The sequence below is a fragment of the Molothrus aeneus genome, chromosome 10, assembly GCF_037042795.1.
Source record: "Molothrus aeneus isolate 106 chromosome 10, BPBGC_Maene_1.0, whole genome shotgun sequence".
Classification (NCBI taxonomy): Eukaryota; Metazoa; Chordata; class Aves; order Passeriformes; family Icteridae; genus Molothrus; species Molothrus aeneus.
In genome coordinates this window covers 10,491,198-10,516,643 of record NC_089655.1, presented here as the reverse complement: position 1 = coordinate 10,516,643, position 25,446 = coordinate 10,491,198, and the positions used below count along the sequence as shown (strand labels likewise).

Sequence of the window (25,446 nt, the reverse complement as noted above, 5' to 3'; positions counted from 1 at the left end):
GTGACATTTTTCAAGGCATGGTTCAAGTAAAGGGCATCTTGTTATTGAGGAAGTTCTTACATCCCATCTAAAAATGGTCATATATTGCAGTCAGCTTCATGTTTCTGCTTTAACTACCTTCATAGCAAAAAGTATGTGTCTGTTTTCTGCATATGGTAGAGCAACCCTGCTCTGAATACATGTATATTAATTAAGGAAATCAGTTTTGCGTATTTCTGTTTCCTTTTGGATTTTCCCTGAGAAAGTGTGTCTCAAATAATTTTAAAGAGGTCCATGAAAAGAATAAGACCATCACCTTGAGGAGAGCACTGGTGACAGGGAGAGCACTGGTGACAGGGAGAATTTCTGGGAGCTGCCCTGCATGTTTGTGGCCAGCAAAGGGCTGGAAATACCCTGATTGCAGGGCCTTCTTCCTGTGGTTCCCCTTGGGTTTGCTTCCAGAGGGAGGGAGCTCAAGGCTGGATGTTGTCAGGAAGATCAGGCGTGAGTTGAGTTTCATAGAGATGTGTGAAAATATGCTGAAAATAGCTGTGTGTGCACACTCCCAGGAGAACTGGGGTCCCTACTTGTTGGGCTTCATGGGAAGGTTTCCAATTGCTGTGGACCCTGCAGACACACCAGGCACCTGGGAAGAGAGGGCCCCCTGCCCCAGTGCAGCCAATTTGTGTTGAGGAGATCTCCTCAGTTCCTCAGAGCACGGCTCAGGGTCCCAGCCTTTGTCTGTGGACAGAGCTGTTCCCAGCACTGCTTTATCTTGCATGAGTAAATAAAAGCAGAAAGGTTGCACTGGGTAAGCCAGACTTTGATCAGATATATGCGTGTCTGAGCCCATTTTCTTTGGCAGTAGACTGTAGAAAATAACCCCTAAACAATAAAATCCCCCTGAAAATGCAAGGGTATACAAAGTCACAGCATCCATTGGCATCTTGTGCTTTGCTCCTCCCCTTGGTGCATGTATTTCATCATTTGCACAACAATTGTGTACATTGCATTTCTTCTTACGCTGTAGTTCTGCCCGTATAGTGGATGCATTGGGTCTCAGTGAAGAAAGTGGGTGACAATGCATGATATGGAGCCTGGGAAACTGTTTTTAAGTTAAACAGAAATCCCTTTGATTGGAATCTAGCACTTCCTCTGGCTTCAGAGCTTTGACATTATTAGTTGCCTTTGATTCAACAAAAGCTTGAATGGGAAGTCATTGGCCCTTGATTTTGTTAGCAAATGGTATTTATCAGCAGAGGTCATCTAAATGAAGCCTTTTAGTGTAAAACAAGACACTAAACAGTTTATATTTCATTCAGTTATGGAAGAGAGAGTGATTGGCATGCAAAGAGCGCTGTGTAAAATGCCAACATACGGGAATTAAAATTGCTCTCTGTGACTTGGTTAAGAACAAGCCCTGTCTGTTCCTGAGTTCCTACCCTTGCTTGTAAAAGCAAAGGGAAGCTTGGGAGGTACTGAGGAGGCCAGACACTGTGTGCAGGTGAATGCCCAGTCACTCTTCACTGTGGGTGATTTGTACATCTGTAGTATTTCTGAACCAGAAAGATCCCCCAGCCCCTTCTAACACAGCTTTGTTGTCCCCTGCTGTTTGGCTGCTGTTCTCTGCCAGCAGCCCTGCTTGCAGAGGTCAGATCAGCTCACCAGAGCGCAGGGGAAAGCTGTGTGGGCACACTGTACTGTGGACAAAATACACAAGGGGAAAACTGAAAAACATGATGAGAATTAAAATGCATACTTCTATTAAGTAGTAATGCATTGAATGAAGGTACTAAAAAGCAATAAATACTAATGGAATTCTTTTGATGCACAAAGCTCCACAGAATACGTCTGTATCTTGAAACACAAATGTGAGTTGTTTTGTCAGTTATAGAAATACCACTTTTCAGGGTACTTGGAGCTGTTGTTTAATTATACCTGTCTTCTAAGTAGATGATGTACCAAAATAGTTTTCTATGAAAGAATATTTAAATTTCAAAACCAATTTAATCTCTCTACAGCAGGAAATATTTAAGTTTTGAAATTCTAAACTTACAGAATACCTCAGGAGATAATCTTCAATTATACATATATACAATGTCATACAGCTTATGCCAGTAATTTCCAGTTTTTGCAATCTGGCACAAAGCCAGGACACCAGTGTGAAGCACAGCGGCAGTTGCAAGGTCCTAGATAGCTACAGATGTGTCAGGGTATTTATTTTTTATGCTGCAGAAAATATTGTGCTCATTGCAATTGTTCAGGCAAAGCCTTCTGGTCATAGGAGCTAATTGCTTCCATAATAATTAAAGTTCAAGTATCTAAGACCTAATAGCTTTAGACATATAAAAATTAAAATGAGATTGAAATTTATTATGTTGGCTAGGCTGAGCAGATGCTGCAGTCACTGTCAATTGTTTTGTTCTAGTGTGTCCTTGAGAAATGTTTCCATCTTCGTGTGGCTGTTGCAAGGTAAGGATGGAGCTGTGGTTGTGTTGCTGGAGAACACAGGAAGCTGCTGCTTTTCCATGGCCCTCGGGGCACTAGGGACCCTGCTGTGAGCTGGCTCTCAGGAGGAGGAGGAGGAGGCACCCTTCCTTCATAGCACATGAAGTTCTTCAACAGAATCAAAAAAACTTCTGGTTCTTCGGCTGTTGCTCCCTGGTATTGTTGCAATGGGCCCCTCCCCACTCACCAGCATGAAATGTGCTGGGAGAGGTGTTGGCAGATCTTTTCAGATGTGCTTTTTCACAACAAAGGCATGTGTGCTTATTCTGTGAAGGTATTCTGTGTGGCTCTTCCCCTGAAGCCATGGATATTGTTTCTTTGATTTCCATTAGAATACTGCAAAATTTGCATTTGGCACTGGGTACCCACTGCTCAGGCTAGTTTGAGCCAACACGAGCCTTCTTGGGAATTTGTAATCTCTGGTTACAGCTGTACTATGCCCAAACTCAGCAGTACTTATTTTGGGGCCAGTCCCGAGTGCTGAAAGCTTCCCACTGGAGCAAACGACACTGGCAAGCAAGCAGCTGAAATTGGATTGCAGATCCATTCTCCTGCAGATGAGGTACCAGTGGCTGTGTCTGTAGTGCATGGGCTGCTGGAAAGCAGATTAATGTTGCAATTCAAAATGCTTTATGTCATAAGAGAAAGGAGGGTCCTTTGTGCCACCTCTGTTTCTGGTAGTTCCAGAAGTAATCCTCTTCTCCTTGTACTATTGCAATATATTCTGCAATGCAGTGTGATGTATAAATAAGTTAGCTCAGAAGAGAAAGAAATTTTTCCATTCCAGAATTTGCATGTCAGTGTCTGAGACAAATAACTTCTTTTATTTATTTCATTGAAATATTATTTTCTTTGCATAGTTAATTAAAAGTTCATAACAATAACCATCACAATCTTCTGGGCAAGTTGAAGGCCTGATGCATGCTATCTATTGCTGATCAATTACCTTTATTGTAAGCTGTTGTGAATATTTGATTTGAGGCTGGTGGTAAGCTTTCTTCCCTGGGATTCTAAGTTGTATAGGCATAACAGGTGCAACAGAATTTTGGTGGTTTTTTTTTTTTTTCTCTAAGAAAGGATACAGATCAAGTTTAAAATTTACAGTCTAGTTTGGAAAATGAGTAAGTACTTCTAAGTTAAGAACTTCCCTTGTATTGCTAACCCAGGAATCTCTGATATTCACCTATAGTCCTTTCACAGCAAGATCCTATTAAATGATACATATTGCCACAGAAGCAAAATACTGAATTTCACAGCAATGTAAATTTAGAATTAAGTTTATCATGTTTTATCAGTGAATGAAAAATGTTGGATTGGTAGTACCCTGGTAACTTTGATGAAACAGAATACCCACTGAGGTTGTGGTCCATCCCTTTTGGAAGCTGATGTTTTTTTGCCTGGTAGATATTAGGGTTGCTTTCTGAGTGCTAGAGCATAGCACACTAAGGAAAAAGAGTTACTGAATTAATCATCTAGGGCATGATGATATTTTGATTAAAGTGCTCTCTAGGTTTAAATGGCATGGCAGTGACCTGCACTTTATAATCCCAAACTTCAGTTGTAGATAACCTTATATTTAATAGATGTCCATACACAAACATTTAAAGTAGAAGGAAGCTAACTTAAATGAGCAAATTTTGGAAGACTAACAATTTGAAGGAGTCTTTATAAGTGTATTTTCTAAAGTTCACTGAAGATTCATTGAACTGTTTGCTGAGAAAGATTTGTCAATGAGTAGTTATTTGATGGAATTTTTTTCATCCTTGGGGACTTGTTTTATTTCAGTGTTTGTTGTGGATACCCCCATCCCCCTATTTATTTTTCAAAAGGGTGGAAAGCACCTTCAAGTCAGAAAGAGATTTAAATTAATATCTCCAAGATTAGAGAAAGATGTTTCTAAAGACTGGTGCAGTTGAGTAGTAAGCTGGGAGAGATGATGAGGAAAATAGAAAACAAAATAAAATAATATACGTGTGTTATGATTATTTTGAGGCTATCATTGAAGTGGATTCTGAGTGTTCTCTGGAACAGGATGAACAGAAAACCAAACTAGTTTTAGTTCTTTATGAAAGCTGCTTTTTTGACTGAATTATCTGTAGGCAGGGAGTAATTCCCCTGTGCTGATGTCTGACTCATTCTTACAAATAGTACGATAATACACTTCAGCTTTGTCAGCCATTTGTAACCACAGTGGCCAGAATCCCCATAGGAATTATCATTAATGGGATGCAGTTTTTGGGTTGGCTTTGCTATGGTATAAATTGGCATACTTCCTTTGACTGAAGTGCCATGCTAAGTTATAGCATAGTTATAGCACTATAGCATCTAGTTTGACATGTGGCTTGGAGTTCCTATTGATTGAAAGCAGTCTGTTAATAAAATCAAAGTAATTGAATACAGCCTATGGGAACCAGTGCTGTTTGTCATTTGTTATTAGGCAGAAATGTTAAAAATATTAAGTAATTCTTGAAATGATTTTTATGAAGCAGCGTAATAGTAATTTAAAGAAAGGTGTGTTTTCACCCCAGAGCTTTGCCTTGAGTTACATTTGCAGGCCTTTATACAAGGCCAAATAAATCATGTCACTCTGCATTCCCAAATGGGAGAATTATATACATCTAAGAAATATATTGTACATGTAATTTAAGTTTGGAACTGTTTACAGGACTTCCTTATAGTGAGGATAAACTGAATGACTTTAATTACCAGTGACTTACTGATGGACTGCTGTAAGGTTTTTGTTCTGCATGACTTTCCTTATCTGTATATAGGGTTTTATGCACTGTTATCAGTTTTATGCAGACAGCATGTGTCTTCAGGTCCCCAAAGCAAGGGACTGGCTTGACTGTTGCTGTGGCAGTGCCCGAAGGGGTTTCACAGGGATGCTGGCTGGAGCAGGAGGCACATCTCTGGAGGCAGCCCCATGCTGTGGTGCCTGTGCATGTCTGTGCATCCCAGCCCTGCCACCAGTGCTCTGCAGGGCCCTGAATGGCACCCCAGCAGGCACTCAGCATTATTTTGCAGGGTGGTGCCTCTCATGGAGCTTCATGGAATGGCTGCAGCCCTCAGGATCTCGCTGGCCTGCCCAGCCCTGACTCCCCAGGCACAGCTGCTGCCGCCTTTTGCTGCTGTGGTGCTCCACTGGGTGCTGCTGGGCATGTTTATCTGAGGTGCAAATGTGGCATTTTAAAAAATTGTTTTGTTTGTGGGCCACTAAATAAAAGGAAGACACATGGTGGGTTTTCTGTGTCCTGGTCCTGCTCAGCAGCTGCAGCTGTGTCAACTTTTCAGGTTCTGTGTGTGGTACTGCCATAAGCAAGTGAGCCTGGGTTAAACAGGTAAATAAATGAATAAATAAATTGGAATTGATCAGGCCACAGATTTGGGATATTGTGTACCTCCCTGGGATGCTGACTGCACCTGTTGGTCACAGGGCAGCTCCAGGCCCAGCATGGCTGTCACCTCCCAGAGCCATTCCCTGGGCTCAGGTTCAGGGCTGTAGTGAGGGTATCTGCTGTTCCTTGGTGGTTGCTGGCCATTTTCAGCAGAGTAGGAATGGTTTTTGTGTCCTCTACCTTGAGGTGACTCCATCCTTTAGGGCCAGGTGGCCCCTGCTGCCGTCTGGGTACAGAGGAGAGTGAGGACATGTCAGGTTTTGTCCTGGCCTTTCCTGGCCACTGCTCTCTGACTCAGGGCTCTGACCCTGGCCCTGGCAGTGCCCCCAGCCAGGGGCCAGGGCCATTATAGGATGAGTCCCAAGGTTCCAGTGTGTGCTCCCAGGTGTCTCACCTCCCTGAAATGGGCAACCCACCTGTGCCTGCAGGCTATGGGGTGAACACTTGCAGATTTTTTGAGTCTTTGTCATGTTGGTAACCTAAGCCAACAGGAATAAGCCTTTCCTACATCCAAAGACAAACAGAAGAAAGCAAAAACTCTCTGGTGTGGCTTTGGGTGGAGGGTTGGCCATCCCAGCCATCCCATTCCTTAGACCCCCCCTTCCTGTCCTTTTTAAGGACACTTGCATTTGACAATAGGCCTGAAATCAGACATCCATGGCTTGTGGCCCTTTGAAATATTCTCAACAAGAATTTTTGCAGTGGGAACTAATTTCCTGTTGTTTTGGACAAAAGGGTTGCAATTTGAATCCTTCACTGTGGCACTAGGGGACTCTCAGGGAGTCTAGTGTGCAACCAGAGATACTCAGGTGATTTATCCCCTGGACTTGGTAGCGTGAGCCTTGTGAACTATCACAAGGCACTCTTGCTGTCTCTTTGGATTTGTTACTGTGCCCTCATTTTGCAGTGAGTCCTCATGTGCTGCTTGTGGCTCAGCTGCCTGATGGGGCATGGTGAAGAGCAGGGAGGGAGGAGCAGGCTTGGGATGGTCAAGAGCCCTGCTTGATGATTGCACTGCCAGGCAAGTGGCCAAACGAGGGGCATCTTTCAATTAAATATGATATTATTGCAAAATATTTAATGGGATTATTTTTGTTCAGGTAGCTCTTCAGTAAGGTAGTGAATTTATTTTGAAGTGAGACAGAGACAATGATTACAGAGATCTTTGCATAATTTCCCCCCCTCTTTGAATTAGATTGCGTATTTGTTCTCTGCTGGCCATTACTTTCATGTCAGTATAAGTACAAGAGGTTACAGAAGTTCATCATGTTTCTCACATTGTAGCAGCTTTCTGCATACCAACCCCTTTGCCCTTTTGATTACATGAAAAACTATAAATGTGTCAAGCAGGAAGATTTAAATAAGTGCTGTTAAGGTCCCAGACACTCATTGCAGAGCTTCAATTTCTTAAGGGCTGTCTGAGCTTTGCTTTACGTGCAGCCACACGGTCATGCTGACTAAAATCCTGCTAATTATTTTGGAGACATTTTTGTATGATGTGTCTTGAGAAAAGAGTCTGAGCATCTGTGAAACAGATGAAGTGAAAATTCCTCTGGCGTCTATCAGCAAACATAAGCAGGTGGAGCATTTCCAAGTTTCTGCAGCTGAGGGATGGGCTCCAGAAAAAACGGTTGTTTGCAGCACAGAGGGGAAATGAAATTAAAAATAATTACTTATGTATCTTCATTTGCCAGAAAAGGCCTGTTCAGAAACAGGGGCTTTCTGCTTCATTTCAGGGGCTATTGTAAATTGACTGTCAGGTTTTTCTAGGAAATGAACAGGGCACTGCAGACTCTAAGATGCAAATTGCTGAATCTACAATTGAGCACTGCAAATAGGGCTCATTTCTCAGTTTGAAAGGTGTTAAAGTGTTTACACTTATTGCCTGTGCAAGGTTAATCAAGGTAATTTTTGAAATACATTGCTGTATCAATCTCCTAATGGAGAATTCCTGAAAATCAAATGGTTTGTATGTTTTAAGGCAAACCCCAGGAATTTAGAAATAAAAAAAATATGCCTCTGGTGCCCACTAAAGGAAATGTGTGTGGTAAGAAGCTGTTTTTGCTGCCCAGGATGAGAGGCCAGCTGGCATCAATTAGCACTTTATGCACATGCACTTTTATAGAAATAATTTTTACTGAGCAGATTTCAAAGCCTTTCAGTGCCACTTAGTTAATCCTCCTAACAATCCTGGCCAGAGCTGCCCCATTATACTCATGGGCAGACTGGAAATTGGGGAGGTTTAAGTGACTAATCTGTAGCTGCAGAGTGAATCAGTTCTGTCCCATCTTATCTGTCTTTGCAAAGCAGCACTACCTTTTCTCAGAAAGGAAACAAAAAAACAACATAAAAGGTACAGCAATGGTTATGTGGTGTGTTTTAGAATATCCTGTCTAAGGCACTGCCTTTAAACAGTGTATAGGATAGAAATACAATTTGTTTTTTACATGAAGGACAACTACAAAGGATTAAGTCATTTGTACAATAATTGACTTCTCTCCTTCAAGTTCATTGTTTATTGTTTATGTTTTTGTAAACTGTATAGACAAAGAATGACATTTCCCAGTACATGAGAGAAAGCCTTGTTGTCTTTTCAAGAAAGAGAGCCTAGTTTTTTTAAAAATAAATGCTTTCTTCTTCTAAGAGCATGACTGTGCAAAAATGCAGGCGTGCTGAATTTGACCCAGGGTGTGAAATGAGCAAATGTCCTTCACTACTTTCTCTGAAGCTTGCATCCACTTAAAACAAGCTGCTGCCTGTTTTCCACTGTGGTCTTTAAAGGCCAAGAAAGTGCAATTAAAACATGCAAATATGTGGTTAACCCAACAGTTCTTGGTGGCATGATTGGAGCCTTGGATGAGAGCTTGGTACCTTTCTTTATTATTATTGTGTGTGGGTTGTTGGTCCCTGTCACATGCTGGGGGAGGGCAGGAAGCGTGAGACTCCAGGCTGTAGTTGAGAGGAAGGTGTCATCCCTAAAGCACTGGGTCTTTTTCTATGAGTTTGCAGGGTGATGAGGAGTTTATTTTTTTTTTACCCTACCACATGAAGGTTGTTAAAAAGGAAGCAGGGAATAAATAGAAAAAAAGCTGCCTGGTTCCCTAGTATCTCATGCTGCTGTGGAAATCAGACAGTAAATAGACAAATTATCCTGTAGTCATGCCTGACTGTAGCCTGAAGATATGAAGTGTTTCTTTATTTCCAGCTGACAGAAGGTATAAATGAGGATCATCACTGTGAATGAGCCAGAGATGCCCTGTGGTTTAGCCCTGCATATGGTTAAGCTGGTGTGTTAGTTCACATCTCAGGGCTATCTTTTCAATTAATTCTTCCAGAGCTGATGAGCTGAATAACGTGAAATGTATTAGGGGGCATGTGCCAGGTGATGGTGAAAGTGCTGCCTGATTATACAGATATTAAAAGATATTTTTAATAGAGTGCTGTATATTCATAAGCAAATTCCCTATTCATTTTAGAGCAGTATAACTGCACAGCAACTGCACTGAACATGCAGGGTTGCTCTGACATCCCCCCACTGCAATATAAAGCACAGTTGTAAGTTCCTCCAAGATGAGAGGAGTGTATAAAGCCAACTACATTTTGTGTAATATAGGAAACATATTGTTCATATTCTACCAAGTGAAATCTGTTTTGGATCTCTTTTGCTGAGGGTCCAGATCATATAAATGATTGTGGTCTTTGCTGTATAGCAAAAAGCAAGCCATGGTCTTTTCATGTCTGGAACAGTTTGACATAATCAAAATGTATATAAGATATTTAAGATGCTTGTTCAGCATATAAAAAAGCTATGGCTCAGGCTGCTATTCCCAGCTGTAAAATTCAGAGATCTTGGTAGAAAATGAAACCTCCCAAACCACCATGCATTCCTCACAGTTAATATATATTAACTTTATCCAGTGTTTCATTCTCTCCCTTCTAAACATAAAATAAAGGTAAGATAGCATTGGCCACTGTTGTTCTGATCTCATAAAGTGTGAATAATGCCTATATCCTTGACTTTCCCCTGGGTCTGGTTACCTTGCACACCCATCAGTAATTTGGGGAGGAGATGGGTGTGAGGGTGGTTGAAGGTTTCAGTGTTAAAAGTGTGTCTCTACAAATCTTCTGTGCCACCAATGTTTAGATTTCAGATTTTAGATTGAGGACACAGACCCTGGCCATCTCTTAATTATTTTGTAGCACTGTACAGAAAAAGTAGGAGAGTGATTGTTCATGGGTCTACTGGATAGATAGCAGAACATGCTGGTATTGATACCATGAGTAAATCCTCATGGTTTCCCTGTGGTGAGAAATGAAGTTATTCATTTTACCAAAGTTTTGGTGAATTGGAATGGATTTACCTGGTAACATGTAGGGGTGACAAAAGTGGACACTGTCCATCCCTCTCAGCCCTTTTTAATTTTTTTGGTAAGACAGACAACATTATATTTACCCTTGCCTACATTTAAGCACAAAGTTTAATCAGGTTTCCTGTTTTTACTGGGGGTCAGATATAAACATGAAAGCTTGTATGCACACAAGAACAAGTCCAATTTACTAGGTGATATTTTTAGCATCCTTCAAGACAACTGAAATGGGATCCTGTCTCAAAGCAAATCAAGAGTGTTTTTGCAGGGATGTGAGCATGGAATGCAAGTAGCATTGGCTGGAAATGTTACTTGCAAGTTCTTTAACAAGTTCTTTAAAAGATTGGCTCAAACAAACAATTTTCCAAATTATTTTGTTTTAAAAAAACCAAAATAAATTCCAAACCTTAAAAGGATTTTTTTAAAGCCCACAGAATTAATATTATCTTGGGGCCCTTTTGTTACTCTTTTCAGAATACCATGAAGAAAATCCGTTCCTGCCTTTATTTCACTGTCAGTTACTTTACATTGAGCTGAGATTGATTGCTCCTCTGTGATATTCTGCACTACCAGCAGTGGAGAGTATGAAGCAATCAGTTTACTCCTGATCTTGGTTGTCAATGAATGCAGATTAAATTTAGTCAATTTATTTACACTTTTTCCTGTTCATACAGTCAGTTCCCCTGCTCTCTCATTGTCTGAAGGCTGCTTTTTTATCCATAGTTTTAGGTATGATTTTTAGTCCAGTTTAAAGTTCATGACAATTCCTTTGAATTTGGTAGCAGTTGGATTTGGTTGAAGGGTACTATTGCATATTATGACTCTTGTTTAATTTTTTCCTTTTTTATCCTTTAAATAGCACACCTTTGACAAGCAGATTGCTGACCTTGGCATTTTTTTAATACTAAAAGAAAAAAACATAAAGAGTGCAATAAAGCTGTTAAAAGAAGCTGCAAAGCAGAGAAAGGGAGTTTAAAAATTCACTATGATTGGATACTTCTTGTGGTACTTGTTTATTTTTTGATATTTGAGTGTGCAGAGAGGCTCAACAGGCACAGTAGTGGTTGTTTACTGGTGGAAATACTCACTTGCAATCGCACTTGGGATAACTGCATATACAGGCAGAGCAAATTGTTGTTTGTGTATTGCTTATCCTGAGTAGGCTGTGCAACAGAAGTTATAAAATGACATTTAGGTGTTCCTTTCCAATGGCTCTTCTCAATCAAAGGAAATGTTTTTGTTCTTTTATTGTATATTTTTATACTTATTTGCTTCTTGGCACTCAGTTCCCCATAAAATCAACAACTATGTTTAAAAATATTTTTCTCGAGAGGTTGTCATAAAAGGCATATGGTTGTGATGGTATTAATTTAAAATTATATGTTCCAAAAGATCCCACAGAGGTGAACTCGTTTGAGAAATAATCTATCTCCATACAATGGAACATATGTTTACTTCAAGAATCTTGCTAACTCTGGGGATATTACCAATGATAGAGGCAGCAAAAGTGAATCATGCACATGTCTGGAGGAGTGCTTTGGGTTTCGTGTAAGCCTGTGGTATGTGTTTGAGGTACATGGAGAAGCATTTTGGCTAGTCCAGGCTTGCCTCCCCATTACTTGTGTGTGCTGAGGTATTTATCTCATCTGCCCTTTGCTTACATGGGGTAAAACAAATGGACCTTGATCATCATCTTGTTCTCTATTTGACCTCCAGCAGCAGATGCCTTGAAGAAGGAGAAACTGAAAAGTAGATAAAAAGACATTTGCACCTGGCTGGTTGCTTGGTGTCTAAGGGGTGTGGGATAAATCCTGATCTCAGCTGGTGATCATCGTATGAATCCTCTTATCCTTCAAGCATAAGATTTGATTACCTCAGGTCTTTCTGTTCATGCTCACATAGCTGTAAATATAACACCTGCTGTGTTACCTAACTTTGTAAAATTACCCATTTTATAACCCTTTGACCAAGGAAGTACACTTGGTTAAAACAGGGAGCCTCTTTGTCTCAGCCCATAACGTCAGGCCAGACAAAGTAAAAGTGATTTTTCCTGCTGTGACCTCTGCAAAAGCTCAGAGACTACATCTGCTATGCATTCTTCCTGAGGCAGAGGTGTTCTCCTCTGCCTGTGCTGTTCCCAGCATAGTATATGATGCATACATGGCAATAAAAATATATTCAAAGTTAAATAGACCAAAATGACTGCAACTTCTGGTGATCTTGTAAATTGTTCAGTTGTGCAGTCTGGAGGGTGAGTCTGAATAAGAGATGCACTCAAATCAGCACTGAGATATTTGAAATACCTCTGAATCCTCTGTGACTAGCAGAACATGTAGAAGGATACTCTTGACCATAGGAAATACCTCCTTGTTCTTACTGAGGGCTTAGATTATGGGTTACAAAATAAACTTTAAATCCTGTGCATTTAAAACCTGATTCTCTGTGTCTCTCCTTGAATATAATACCTACAGAAAGTGTCATGTGAAATGCAAGGGCAATTACAAAGTCTTGCTTGCAGAAGGGAATATTGTAAATTATTGATAAATGACTGTAGGCACATAGGCTATAGACACACCAATCCTTACTGCCAGTTCTGAAATACAGCAGCACAGTTCAATTGTATTGTGCAGTAAATTTATGCAAATTAATTGTCTTTCATACTGATGAAAGCTGTTTTCACTCTGGGCAGGATGACATGACTCTGACATCTCATCCTGTTTTTTCCTCCCCTTTTCCCTCCACCCTGATCTCTGGGCACACACTCTCATTGTTTTTTTCCTTTTTCCCCTCCAGTCCCTCTCTGTATTCCAGACAAGGAACCTGTTTTTAATTTTCATGTGTCATGTCTGTCTCATAAAACACACACACTGGATCATATGACTGTTGTGCAATATTTGAGAGCTGTGGAAATGAATATCACATAGAAGGCCTTGTAAAGTCATCTTGAAATAAACTGTACCAAGTTTCAATTTTGAAAGGGGCAATAATTCCATGCAGATGAGAGAAGTAAAGATACACTGACCACTAATAACAAGTACATTTAAAAACAGTCCTTGTAGCTTTTACCCCAGTCCCTGTCTCATGGGCAGCTGTGTTAGGGGGTGCTGTCTCAGCCCCATGATGGGAACATGGTGGGCTGGTTCTGCTCTGCCATGGGCTGTGTTCAGCATCGTGGTGGCTCCTGTGCTGTGCATGGAAGACACTGGCCAACCCAGCACTGACCCAAAGTGTCATCTCTGGATTGCAGGCAGGGTCCAATTATGAAACAGCTACAAATAAGTTGGGTTGTTCTGCCCTGTCTTAAGGCTCGGTGTGACTAATGATTTAATCAGATTTTATTTTGTACATGCACATGCAGGCATAGCTTTTTTGTCTGGTGTATGAGTTCAGTAATGCAGTTTCAGGAGGTCTGTGGGAATCAGGCAAGGGAAGAAGATCCTTGGTGGATGTTGGCTGTAGACTTCAGTGTGTAAGGCTTGTGAATGAGGGACAACACTGTGTAATTTATTCACTTTTGCAGTCAGTGCATTTGAGTGGGTTGCAGCAGGAATAAGCACAGGAGTTTTAAATAAGCAGTCCAGATGAGAGCATGTTTTTGCTCCTGGTCCCTCGTACAGTAAATACACTTCTGACATGAGACCCCAGAGGTACATCTTACAGGTACACATCTCTGCTAAGTGGAAAACTGTGGGGATTTTAATGATGGGTGTTGCTGCTAAGTTGCCAGGCTGATCTGGAAAGAACTTTTTTTCCTAGGAGTCCTACAACATCAGCTCCATAGCACCTATTGCAGCAAGACCCAAACTATTTTCAGGTTCTTTTCTCTGCAAAGGGTGAATTGGAGCCAAACCCAGACCCTTCTTCTTCACTCTCTTCCCTGCCCCTTAGCTGAAGCAGCACAGGAAGGAATCAAGCTGATGATGAAGGATGAAAGAACAACAGAAGCTGTAAAACATGTAGGATTTATAGAAGCAAAACCCAATCTTTTCTACTTAAGTGTGAACCTGTTGTGCAAGGGCTTTAGATACAATGCAGAACAGGAGTGTAGCTATTGAGTGTCCACATGGAGTGAAAGGGCTCTGCAGCTACGTGACGACTGACAGGACATTGTCATTTTGAGATGACTGTTTACTTCAGGATAATTTCATATTCCTGTCTTACAGAATATAAATAGTGGCAGGAAGGAGTTCACAGAGAAGTCTGTTAACCTGGAGCACATATACACAGTCTCTTCTTGTTACTGCTATTATTGCACACATCTGTCTCATTTGAGAAAATGTCCTTTGCTTTTCTCTTGTGCTTTGTTTCTTGATTTGCTGTCATCTGGGTGCATTGAATTATAGATGGCTTTCGTGAATGGAATAACAAGGGATGGACAGCAACGGCACCCATGCTGTCACATTGCTTCATTTTCTTTCCTGAGTTGGCTTTCATAGTATTGAGTTGGGTAAGGCCTGGGGGGGCTGGAGGTGAGCAGAATATGCCCTTTACATCTGACATGCCTCCTGAGTTTTGCTTGACTCCTGTATTCTAACAAACTCTTGCTTGATTAAAATGGCTGCTCGGTCATTCCTTCCACCTCTCCTTTGAAGATTGTCTATTTTGCTTTCAGATTGAGAGCAGAGGTATGAAAAGTGTCCTTTACTGCTTCTGGACATGGATACCAGAAGCAGGAGGAACATCATGACCTTCCAAATTTGTTTTAAAGGTTTCTCATTTGGTGCAGAATTGCAGCCCTGTGGTACCAGGGGTGAGAGCATCTTGCAGTGACACAGCTTGGAGAGCTGGGGCTGCCTGCCCAGTCCATAGCTGAGGGCGGCTGTCGGTGTGGGCTTCACAGAGAACCTTATGGTATTTCTTCCTGGCTTGCACCAGCCAGGAGGGCTGAGCTGTTTGTCTCCATGCCTGTCCCTGCTGAATACTGCATTTGCCAAGGTTGGCACCCAAACAGACTGTGGGGGCAGAAGCAGGAGGTTTTTAAGATCATGTCTCATGGTCCTGAAAGCTTCTTTTAAAAACACTAAATTTTTGGTAGTTCTTGCTGGGCAGCCTTTTAGGGGAGAGAAGTGCTCAGTGAAAAGTACTGTCTGGGCAGGAAATGCTGATTAAAATACAGCTTGCTTTATGAAGCTACCTTAGTAAGGAGGAGGGAGTCTTCGTGTCGCTCAGTGGAAGCAATTGTTTGTCAAGAATAAGAGGTTTTGCTTCTCAACATGCAGCTTTTTTTTTTTTTTTTTTAAAGTAAGACTTGTGTACTGTGCTCTGGAAAACCAAAAGAAGGGTCATGACTGTCTTCTCCCTCCTCTCCAGGTTCAGGGGAGGAAGAGGGAATGCAGCACACAGGTTTCCAACCGATCAGAGTATGGCATGGCAGCTGCGAACACTTCGCTGCCGGGTGGAGAGGTAATTTCAGCACTTCTGTGTGCTGATGTTTTGCAAACTGCCTTTGTTTCAGAGGCACTTTTTCCACATGTGCATACTTGGAAAAAGCAAAATATTTTTACTTAGGATTCTTGGACTCCCCTTTGAACCTCTCTTGTTGTACTGACATTCTTGGACTTCTTCAGGTTTTTGTAGAGTTTCTTTGCACTGACTCAGAGGAAGATTTTATATATGTGGTAGCAAATTATAGTCTGACAGGATGGTAGAAACCTGGAGTTGTTCCAGCACAGTAACTGAATCAAAATCTGAAATGGAATTACACTGCTATTTCTAGATTCTTTTCATGATTCTGTTCTAATTTGCTTTATCTTGCACTGTGTTATGTTTTAACAATGCCCATAATAAAACAGATTTGTTTTTATTGTGAATATTTTAAGAAAAAATATTACTTTGACTAACTATTTTTACATCTGGGTCTGTGTTACATTTGTAGTACTTTCTCCATGCTACACCTGTATATAGCCAAGGACAGGAGTATGGACATGGCACTGTGCCCATGGTGAGAGCTGCCCACAGACAAAGCATCTCTGCCTATTCTTGGGCATTTTGTTTCCATTTTCTTTTGCTCTGGATTTTTGCTTTGCAGGATAAGTGGCCATCATATACCCAGAAGAGGTAGTGTTAGCAGGCTTTGTGAATCTGAGGTGATGCAAACCTGCAGAATACCTTTTTTTAGAGTACCTTGTACTGTTTCTGTTTCAACATGTTCTGGCTGCTGCAAGATGCAGGTTACAGTTCTCTATGTTCTTTGGCATTCAGTTTTGGATCATGGTAACTAACCAATTGCAACCACCTTTAGAACTGTCCTTTTTGCATTTTTTCCTCCTTTTCTTTCCTTTGCTCTTGTTTTATTTCCCCAGGCTGTGGTTTAAGCATTGCCATGGATTGCGATAGTGTAATTGCTTCATGCCAAATCACTGGGATGATGCCATTAGGTTATCCAACAGAACAAACTCTGGTTGGCTTGACTGTAATTTTGCCTTATTTAAGGAGCAGATCCTAAACAAAATACTGAGAGTAACTAGTATCTAATTTTAACGTTCTCTTAGTCTCAGAAAGTATTAAAACCCCTCCACAGCTCTAAAACTACTGTAACTAGAATGGCAGAATCTCTTCACTCAGTCAGGCTGAGATGAGCCCTAATTCCTGGGGTCTCTGCAGTGCTGGGGAAGGCAGGTGAGTCCTTCCTTTGGGCCACTCTTTTTCTAAGGTGACAAGTAACTGTGCTCAGCCCACTGGCTGCTGCTGCCAGCACTGCTGGAGGGGGGCACTGTCTGAGGAGGTGTCCTGCAGTAAACAGTAGGGCTGTGGTAAATTATATGGCAACCTATATTTCTATGGTTGTATTTCAAGATGAAGAGGAATATGGTTTCTAATATCAGGATAGGCGTTGTTTCATATGCCACAGATGGTTTACTGGCTCACTGGCTTAGAAAGAAGGTAGGCTATCTTTCTTTCAAAGGATTTAGAAAAAAGAAAAGTAGGAGTATTTAAGAAATGAGCTGAATTCTGGAAGAAGTCTTTAAGTAATTAAAAAAATATATTTACTTATTTTGTATTTCTAGAAAATTACTTTCTCTTTTGATAGCAATTCAGGGAACCCTTTCCAATTCTCATGATTGAGAAAATTTGTGATAATGCCCGATTTTTAAGATTTTTTGAAAAGTTGTCCATTTGTGTATATGTCTGTATATAATATAAACATTTAAAACCTGTTTCAATGGCATGAAATAATCTGTTGGTTAGTGATTCTTCCATACAAAAGTCTCCTGCTGAAGACAATAGAAATTCTGTGCACAGACCCACTGGGGGCCTGGGCTGCAGTGGCCTCAAGGAAAAATCCTAAATTCTTTCAAGATTACGTGTTTTGACTATAATGTCTCAATGTTGTCTTTGTAATTTAGCCATTCTTACAGTAAGTTAACAATGGGTTTTCTGCTTGGATCTCTATAATGATTTCTGCAAAGCTCAGTGAATTTGCTTTCCTATGTGGTTGTGTCCCATGTGCGGTTTTTAATTTTGCCCCAAGCTCAGCCTAAATGACTTCATTTAAATTCATTTCACATCAAAGTCATAGCAAACACAAATGTTTTCCTTGGTTTTTAATGACATTACAAAACTGGCAAAACGTTATTTAACCCTGGACCAAGGTTCCCCCACCTAAGAAGAGTTGCTATCAGTTACCTGGATTTGCAGAACCTGGTGGATAAAATAATATTGTTTATGGAGATGAAAATGAGAAAAGATGGAGATTTGAGAGAAGAAATTCATCTGGGGAAAGCTTTAAGGCCTTCTTGAGGCACCTCCTGGTTTTCTAATCCCTTCTACTGACAGAGGTCCTTTTGATGCACAGTAAATGATGCTTATCAATTGAAATGGAAATCCATTATTTACCTTAGGGGCTGGCAGTTATCAAATAGGCATCCATGATGAAAGACCTGCACTTCAAGGAGCTCATCTGCAGCAGCTTAGCTTGGAAGCATTGATGGTTTTGTCCCTGGAGCTAGAGAGGACCACGGGTATTGCTGAGGGCACCCTGTGTGTGCTGTATTAACTGCAGTCTGAAGTTGTCCCTGAATTCCCACCTCTGCCAGCGTGGAATCAATTGCTCTTTCTGTCAGTGTGGATCCAGCGCTCTTTGAAGGGCCCTTGGAAGATTTGTGAGGCATTCTGATAATGGCAAGGATAAATTGCTTTCCTGCTTAGCTGAGGAATCCTTTAATTATGCTGTTGGAGGCTTTGCATGGGTAGAGCTTCAACTGTCTGCTCAGGACAGACAGCCTCAGCTGGTGCTTGGGAGGAGGGAGGGATGCTCTTTCTTCTCTGTCCATATCTAGGCAGGCACTGCTCTGGACAGGGAGTCACAGCAGGCGGTGGGGAAGTAGGTACGTACAATCAAAACAGGCAGGATTTTAAAATGTGGGGTAGTAGACTGTAGGAAAACCCTTGGTCCTGGCAGGTTTCTGTGCTGCCTTCTGTACTGCATAGGGAGCAGGTTGTGAATGGAGCATCAGCAATGCAGATCATGTGGTCTGCGGTCCTTGCATGCTGACTCTTCCCAGGAAGAAGAGGGGGGAAGCCTGGGGCTCACCTCTGCAATGCATTTCCTGTGGCAGCTCCTCGAGCCTCAGTATGAACTACTGCAGCCACAGCCCATGGCAGAATGTACTCCTATTTCCCTGCAATTCTTTCTAAAGGCATTATCTACTGAGCACAGTTAGTTTCTCTCAGTAGGAGCCAGAGGTTTCTGTGCATGACTTCTGCAGTCTCCTGAGGATAGAAAGCATGGAAAATATTTTCTACTTTCTGCACAGTTTCTTTCATTGTGCAGTTGCTTTACAGTTTTCCTGCAGGTTGCTATCTGGGCAATCCCCTTCTGCCCTGTGGCACAGGGTTAGAGGATTGAGGCTGTGTCCCCTGTGACCCACCAGTGAGTGCCTTACAGCCAGACTCGTGGCTGTGCAGCCAGTGCAGGTGGATGCTGTGCTGCTGCAGGGCTTGTGTGGGAGGACAGCAGGGCTGGGGGCATGAGGGGAGGATGTCACCTGGTCATAGCAGTGTTTGTGGCCTGTGTCAAAAGCTGTGCAGAGCTGGTGCAGGCTCATTTGAAAAAGAGTTTCTATTTTTGCTTAACTTCAGTGTATGTTTTACTAAGTCATAGCAATGTTACGGTCTAAATTAAGTCATCTGCCCACTCGGAAAACACTCTAGTATTGGTTTTACAATATCCTCAGTTTCCTTAGCTATGATTCTCCAGGGAAATCCCTGAGGAATCTCTGCAAGCCTAGTTGTGAAATCACGTGGGGTTTATTGATTTTCACAGTATAGATCTCTGATTTCCCATTATGTGCAGTATAAAACATCTTCACTTACCTGTGCTGTCAGGGATGTTGGCCAGCAATGAGATAATACACACTTGTGGAAACAGATTTATTACTTAAAATTTTGAGAGCAGGGGGTGACTATATTGCTATGATATAAACCATATCAAAATGTTTAGAACTGCTGTGCATTCTTTAGGGAATGTATAGAAGTGAAGATCTGGGTTAGTGACTTTGTTCAGTAATTGCAGTATGGTTCATATTTAGCCAAGGTGAATCAAATCACCTGTAATGATGAAATGGGGACAGCACCATTTGTGACAGTTACAGCTTTAGTTTAGTTAGCAGGTTATTGTGCATGAAATTAGTTAGTAACTAATGGGTCTGTATGCAATGATATGCTAAGATAACATCTGGTTTATGTTTTTCAGCTTAGTATTCCTGGCTGTATTGCAAAAGAATATGCACCTTCTCTATGGCAATCAGTTGGATTTTCCAGCTGCCAAGTCACAGAGCAAACTCATTTCAGACCTTATATTTCTGGCTGTGAATCAAAAGTAACTCAGCTGATTTCAAAGAAGCTATTTCATATATGTCTGCATATATATCTGATGGAAAGATTCATCCTATCATCCCATGTAAAGAGATCTGTCCATCTCCCCATATATTGTACCATATGAACTAATCTTGGCAATGGAAGCTTTATCTGTTTCAATGCAGACTTAGGAAATGATGACTCCCATGATTTTTTTGCAGTTATCTTTCTCTCTGACTTTCCCTCAGGCATTCAAGTATTATCTTTCTAGAGGAGACTTCAGCAGCAGACATTAGGAATGAGGAAAGAGTTGCACGATATGAGTCATTAAATAGCAATAAAGAAAAAAGTGATAAACTAGAGCTGTCTCAGAATAGGAACCACCTATTGTGAATTTTCGGGATTTTTGTTTGCTTATGTTAAATGTTGGCCTCTGTATCTAAATGAAAGGCTGAAAAATGGGCTGCTGAATAGACATAGCACAGTTTTGCAATTAGTAAAAGCTTTGGTCATGTCACAGAAGTGACTCAAATGTCCCTATCTTATTCCTTCCACATTTTCATTCCATTTGTCTTGGGTTTCTTGCTTACCAAGATACGAATTGTATTTTGGAGGGGTGTAAGGACTGTATTAGCAGCTTCTTTTGACTACCATTTTTAGCTCCCAAGGAAAAAAAAAAGAACACAAAACCCCGCTTAAGGTCTGTCTGTTGCAGTGAATTATTTCTGCTGCTTCCAGAAGGCTGTGGTGTGGAGGGCAGAGCTGCATCCTCTGGGGGTTCTACTCAGAGACATTTGAGAGGATGACTGAGCTGTGTCCTGGAAGGGAAGAATATAGGTGGCTTATTTGCAGATGAACTTGAGGGGCAGATTAGGCAGCAGTTTGACTGTGGCATCCTGTTTTTCCAAGCTGAGCTGCTGCTGCTGTGGTAAAGGTGCTATGGGCATGCAGCATGCATGTGGCAGCTCTCTGAGCTGCCTTGGCAGTGAACAGTCCTTACTGTACATCAGCCCTCAGAATGTAAATATTTAAGGGGTTCTGTTGGGGAGTAAAGCCCTTTCAAGAGCCTTCTGTTTATAATCATTCACAAAAGTCAGTGTTTCCTATTATACAGAGAGTGTGGGGTAGGTTCTTGTGCTTAAGCACTTCACTGAAGTTGTATGAAAAGTGTAAGGAGCTGGTGAGCTCAGCTTGGTGCTCCTCACTGGGCACTTGACCAATTTGGCTCAGCTTTTTGTTCCCATGGCAGGGAGCTCTGTGGGATCATCCCAGCCCACCACTGGCCTCTTCCAGCTTGAAAAGGCTGGATGTCAGCCGCCCTGAAATGTGGTTGTGACATGTATCTCAGGTGTGTAATTCATATCTCAGGTGTGTAGCTCACCTGCTCTCAGCAAATCATATCACTTTTTCTCATTTTCAAGTGCTGAAAAACACAGAATGCATCTGCCTGCAGTTGTTCAGTGGTTGGACCACATTTTTAATTAGAACACAGGGATTTAAAGGTACTTGGAATATACTGGTTTTGATAACTTTGAGGTCAAAACCAGGTGATGGCTTTGTAGTTGATTTGATGGAAAATTTCGGCATCCTTTAGGGCCCTGCTTGCACCTCCTCTGTGTAAGGATGACGTGGTTTCAGCACATTGTCACTGTTTGTTTGTCACCTTCTGGTTTAAGAAAACGATGCTACAAAGAACCTTCTGCATGCCAGAGCTGCTTCTCATGGCACCTCTTGCGATGAAATCATAGGGAACAGTGAGCTCACAGATTTTGTACAAAAATCATGTAGGGTTTTTCTTTTTTTTTGTGATGACTTCACATTGTTCCTTTTCCTTTTTCCTCTTTTGAAAGAATGATGGTTTTGGTACCACAATACAGGCACAGTTGTGGTGACCTTACTTTGTATGAATATTTCCAGCATCCCAGGCTCTGCTGAAGTGAGCAATACAAACGCACCTTCCAGAAGCCCCTGAGCCTCTGAGGTTTGCCCACATGGGTACAAGTCTCCCATGCAGCAACTTTTGGCTTTACAGGCAGTTTCTTGTTCCCATAGACTGATGCCCATGTATGAGTCATGTCCCAGCAGGAGCCTTGCCCAGTGGTGTGGATTGATGCAGGATGAGTTAATGTCTTGTTGAATTAAGAATACATTGTCTTTTCTGCCTTGTGTTATATTTGACAGTTGTTTCCGGTCTGATATCAAGTTATAATCAGATAGTATTTTTCCTCTCTTTAAACCATTGTGGATGGGTTATTGAAGAACACTGAATATTAATTTGACCTAATTGGAATTTATTCAGATAGCAATATAAAAATGATTAAAGTTCTTAAATGCAGTTTGAGCCATTTACTCTTGAGAGAAAACAAGAGGCAAAAAAAAAAAAAAAAAGAAAAAAGTTCTGGAAGCTGGCTAGCAATTTGGAAAGCTTACAGTAAAGGTATTAATGATAAAGGATGATTGATATTTTTGATATAATGAAATCTCATTTGTATAGTTACAGTTCTACATGCAAGATAATTACTCCTGCTCTCCAGTCCTATATACTGTACTATCCAACTGGAAAAGCAACAGTGCAACTAACTTGATTGTGAGGAACTTTTTAAATTTAGGAGTGAATTTTTTCTTCTTCTCTGAATGACGAGAGATATTAGTCATGCATAAACTAATTTTCTCCATCTTTTCTTAACCACCTGCTGCCTGTGTGGTGTTTATGCTGTTGCTGGCTGCTGTTGCAGTTGTAATAAAAACAAGTAGGAGCACAAAAATCCCTGTTGCATTTCAGTATCTGGGAGGCAGTTGAGTAAGAGGAAGTGGAAATTTTCTGATGGTACAGGAAGTGCTTTGCCCTTGAAACTGGCCAGGTCCGAGTGATGCAAATTCAGCAATATCCTGGAGTTATGAGATATTGTGAATAAATAAATAGTAATTTATTCTCCTGTGATGGTAGTGTACAAGTGGTGCAGATGCTCCCACCTTTATAAAGTTCTGTCTGCCTGCCCCACCCTAGTTTCTGATTCCTTCTTAATTTAGAATAAGCACATTCGTTTATGTAGAGAAAGTTGATTATTTGGGTTTAAACTTAAATAAGTTTCACAGTGCTAAGGATTCAAAGTTATGCACTGGTAAGGATGGGCTGCAGGTCCCTCTCTGTGTGTTGTGCACAGGGGACATATTTGTTGCAGCTGGATTTTTTCTGAAGTGAGAGGTGAGATTCAGCTTGTTGAGTTGGAGGCTCTCTGCCTCACTGAGGATGTGTTGACTGTCACCAGGGTTTCATGACCCCAGTTTATATGAGGAATAAAAATGTTCCTCATTGTGTTAGGCTGTCACGTAAGTAAAGGTAGAATGTTTCCAAATCCCGTATATCCCAAACTTAGACTCTACCACATGACTTGACTGGTGTTAGGGAGGTGTCTGCTAACAGAAGAGTGTTTGTATTTGGCCACCGAGTGGCACTCCAGACCCAGCAATCTAAGAGGGGAAGGGTTTATTTCTGCCATCAGGGTTCAGGGCTCTAAAATACAATTATTGCAAGCATGTAGACACCATCGAATCAAATTGGACTGCTGAAGGTTAAATTACTATCTTCAGAAATGTTGTTATAATATCTATCTTGACATTTCATTATCCCAGTACAATATAAATATCAAATTTGATTAGCTGTCAAGCAGCAAGAAAAATAAACCAAAATATTGCCATCATTTTTACTCCAGAAAAATAGTAGGGGATATCATTATAAATAGTGGGTTGCCAAAGGCAGATCAAATTTTAAAAATATCAATTGAAAGTGGTATTTGGTTGGGTAGCTAGAATATTTTTGCCCCCCAGAAGGTGCTATTATGAAGAGTGTTGGTGTTGAAGGCAGATGTTCAAGCTGCTGCATCCATTGCTGGATATAACCTAGTTTAGTTTGGGCAGTGGTAGCTTTTTCATCCAGCTTTAGTGATGCTTCCAAGATTCATTTCAAGACTGAGACTTTCACTGTGTTTACAGGACCAAAAGCTCCCAGTAGTTTGACTAAGATTTGTTTTTTAATCATGCAGTATTCAAATAAAACATCATGTTGACCTTCTTGGCAAAACCATTTGTGGACAACTGGCTGTACCCATATTTCTAAATTAAGATACTATAGGTCAAGCAAACCTTTGGTGTGAATCAAATTTGAATCACCCTAAATTTGAATATGGTGCTTTGTACTGGAATTTGAGCAATGCAATATTTAAAACATTATTCAGTGTCATAACAAGTCATCCATCATACTCTGTGGCTCTAGAACTGTTTATAACAATTTTTATTACTGTGAACAGTTTCTAGTTCATGCTATAATTACTATTCAAACTACGTGACATCAACCTAATTCTCTCTTGTGAGATTAATGGGTAATTCCAGCCTACTGTTTTGCATATGTGACTGTGAAGGCAGCTGTTGGAACTTTAGCAATATTTCTGAATAAATGCTCTTGATAGAGTTCTCATTCCTAGTGAAGATAAGACATCTCTGCAGCTAAGAAAGAATTACGATTCCCTGTGGAGCTGTGTGTGTCACAGAGCATTGTCAAGTTTAATGACTGTGTTTGAAAAAGTAGGAAAAGTTGGTCCCATGCACTGCTGGTTGTTTCCTTGTTTCACATGGTGTCTAGTAGTGATCACACAGCCCCAGGAAGGACAAATGACTGTGGCTTCAGTTACATTGTGTGGCTACAGATTGGCATTGGATACAGACATCATCCAGCTTTTTCAAAACAATCTTTTAAATGTCACCTTCCTGTGATGGGAGGCCACGTTAGACCAGGACTGAAATTTCAGCTTCAGCTTTCTTACTTTTTTGGTGTTGATTTTTTTATTTTTGCCTACAAATGTCAGTTCTATTTTCTGTTGATTTGATATTTTCAGGAATCTTTGATTCTTTTTAAGTTATGTTAAGTGCACTGGTGATGGTAGGCACTTTCTCTGACTTCTTGGGATTCCAGATATTGTTGTTTGCTGTATTAGTATACAATGTCTTTTTCCCTTTTTTTGCCTCCTCTGCCATCTTAGAGTGATCTCATGCCTTGCACAATAACTTCTCTGAACTCAATTCACTAATCTGGCTTGCCCAATCAAGTGTGTCATGTCTTTGTGACCATGAGATTTCCTTTCCAAGAGGCTTGATCATGCTGGAAGACTTTATGAGCCAGCAGAATGAATTTTTATTCTGTTCAGTTTTGGTGCAATTACACCTATTACAATAGTGCCTGAGCCACATTAGGGACAAGCAGAGTATTTATCTTGGCTACTGGCTCTTACTCACACTGTGGCAGTACAACTTTGCTTTCATCTCTTTAGGGAGATGCTGTAGTAGTACCCCCACATTTTCCCATGTGACCTCAATATATACTGTGCTCTGCATAAACCTGGTGT

General features: G+C 41.0%; 1 protein-coding gene across 2 annotated transcripts in view; it reads left to right on the top strand.

The window, feature by feature from the left end:
* Window positions 1-25,446, top strand: part of PID1 (phosphotyrosine interaction domain containing 1) — an 85,129-nt gene that overhangs the window by 40,756 nt on the left and 18,927 nt on the right. The window lies entirely within an intron of this gene.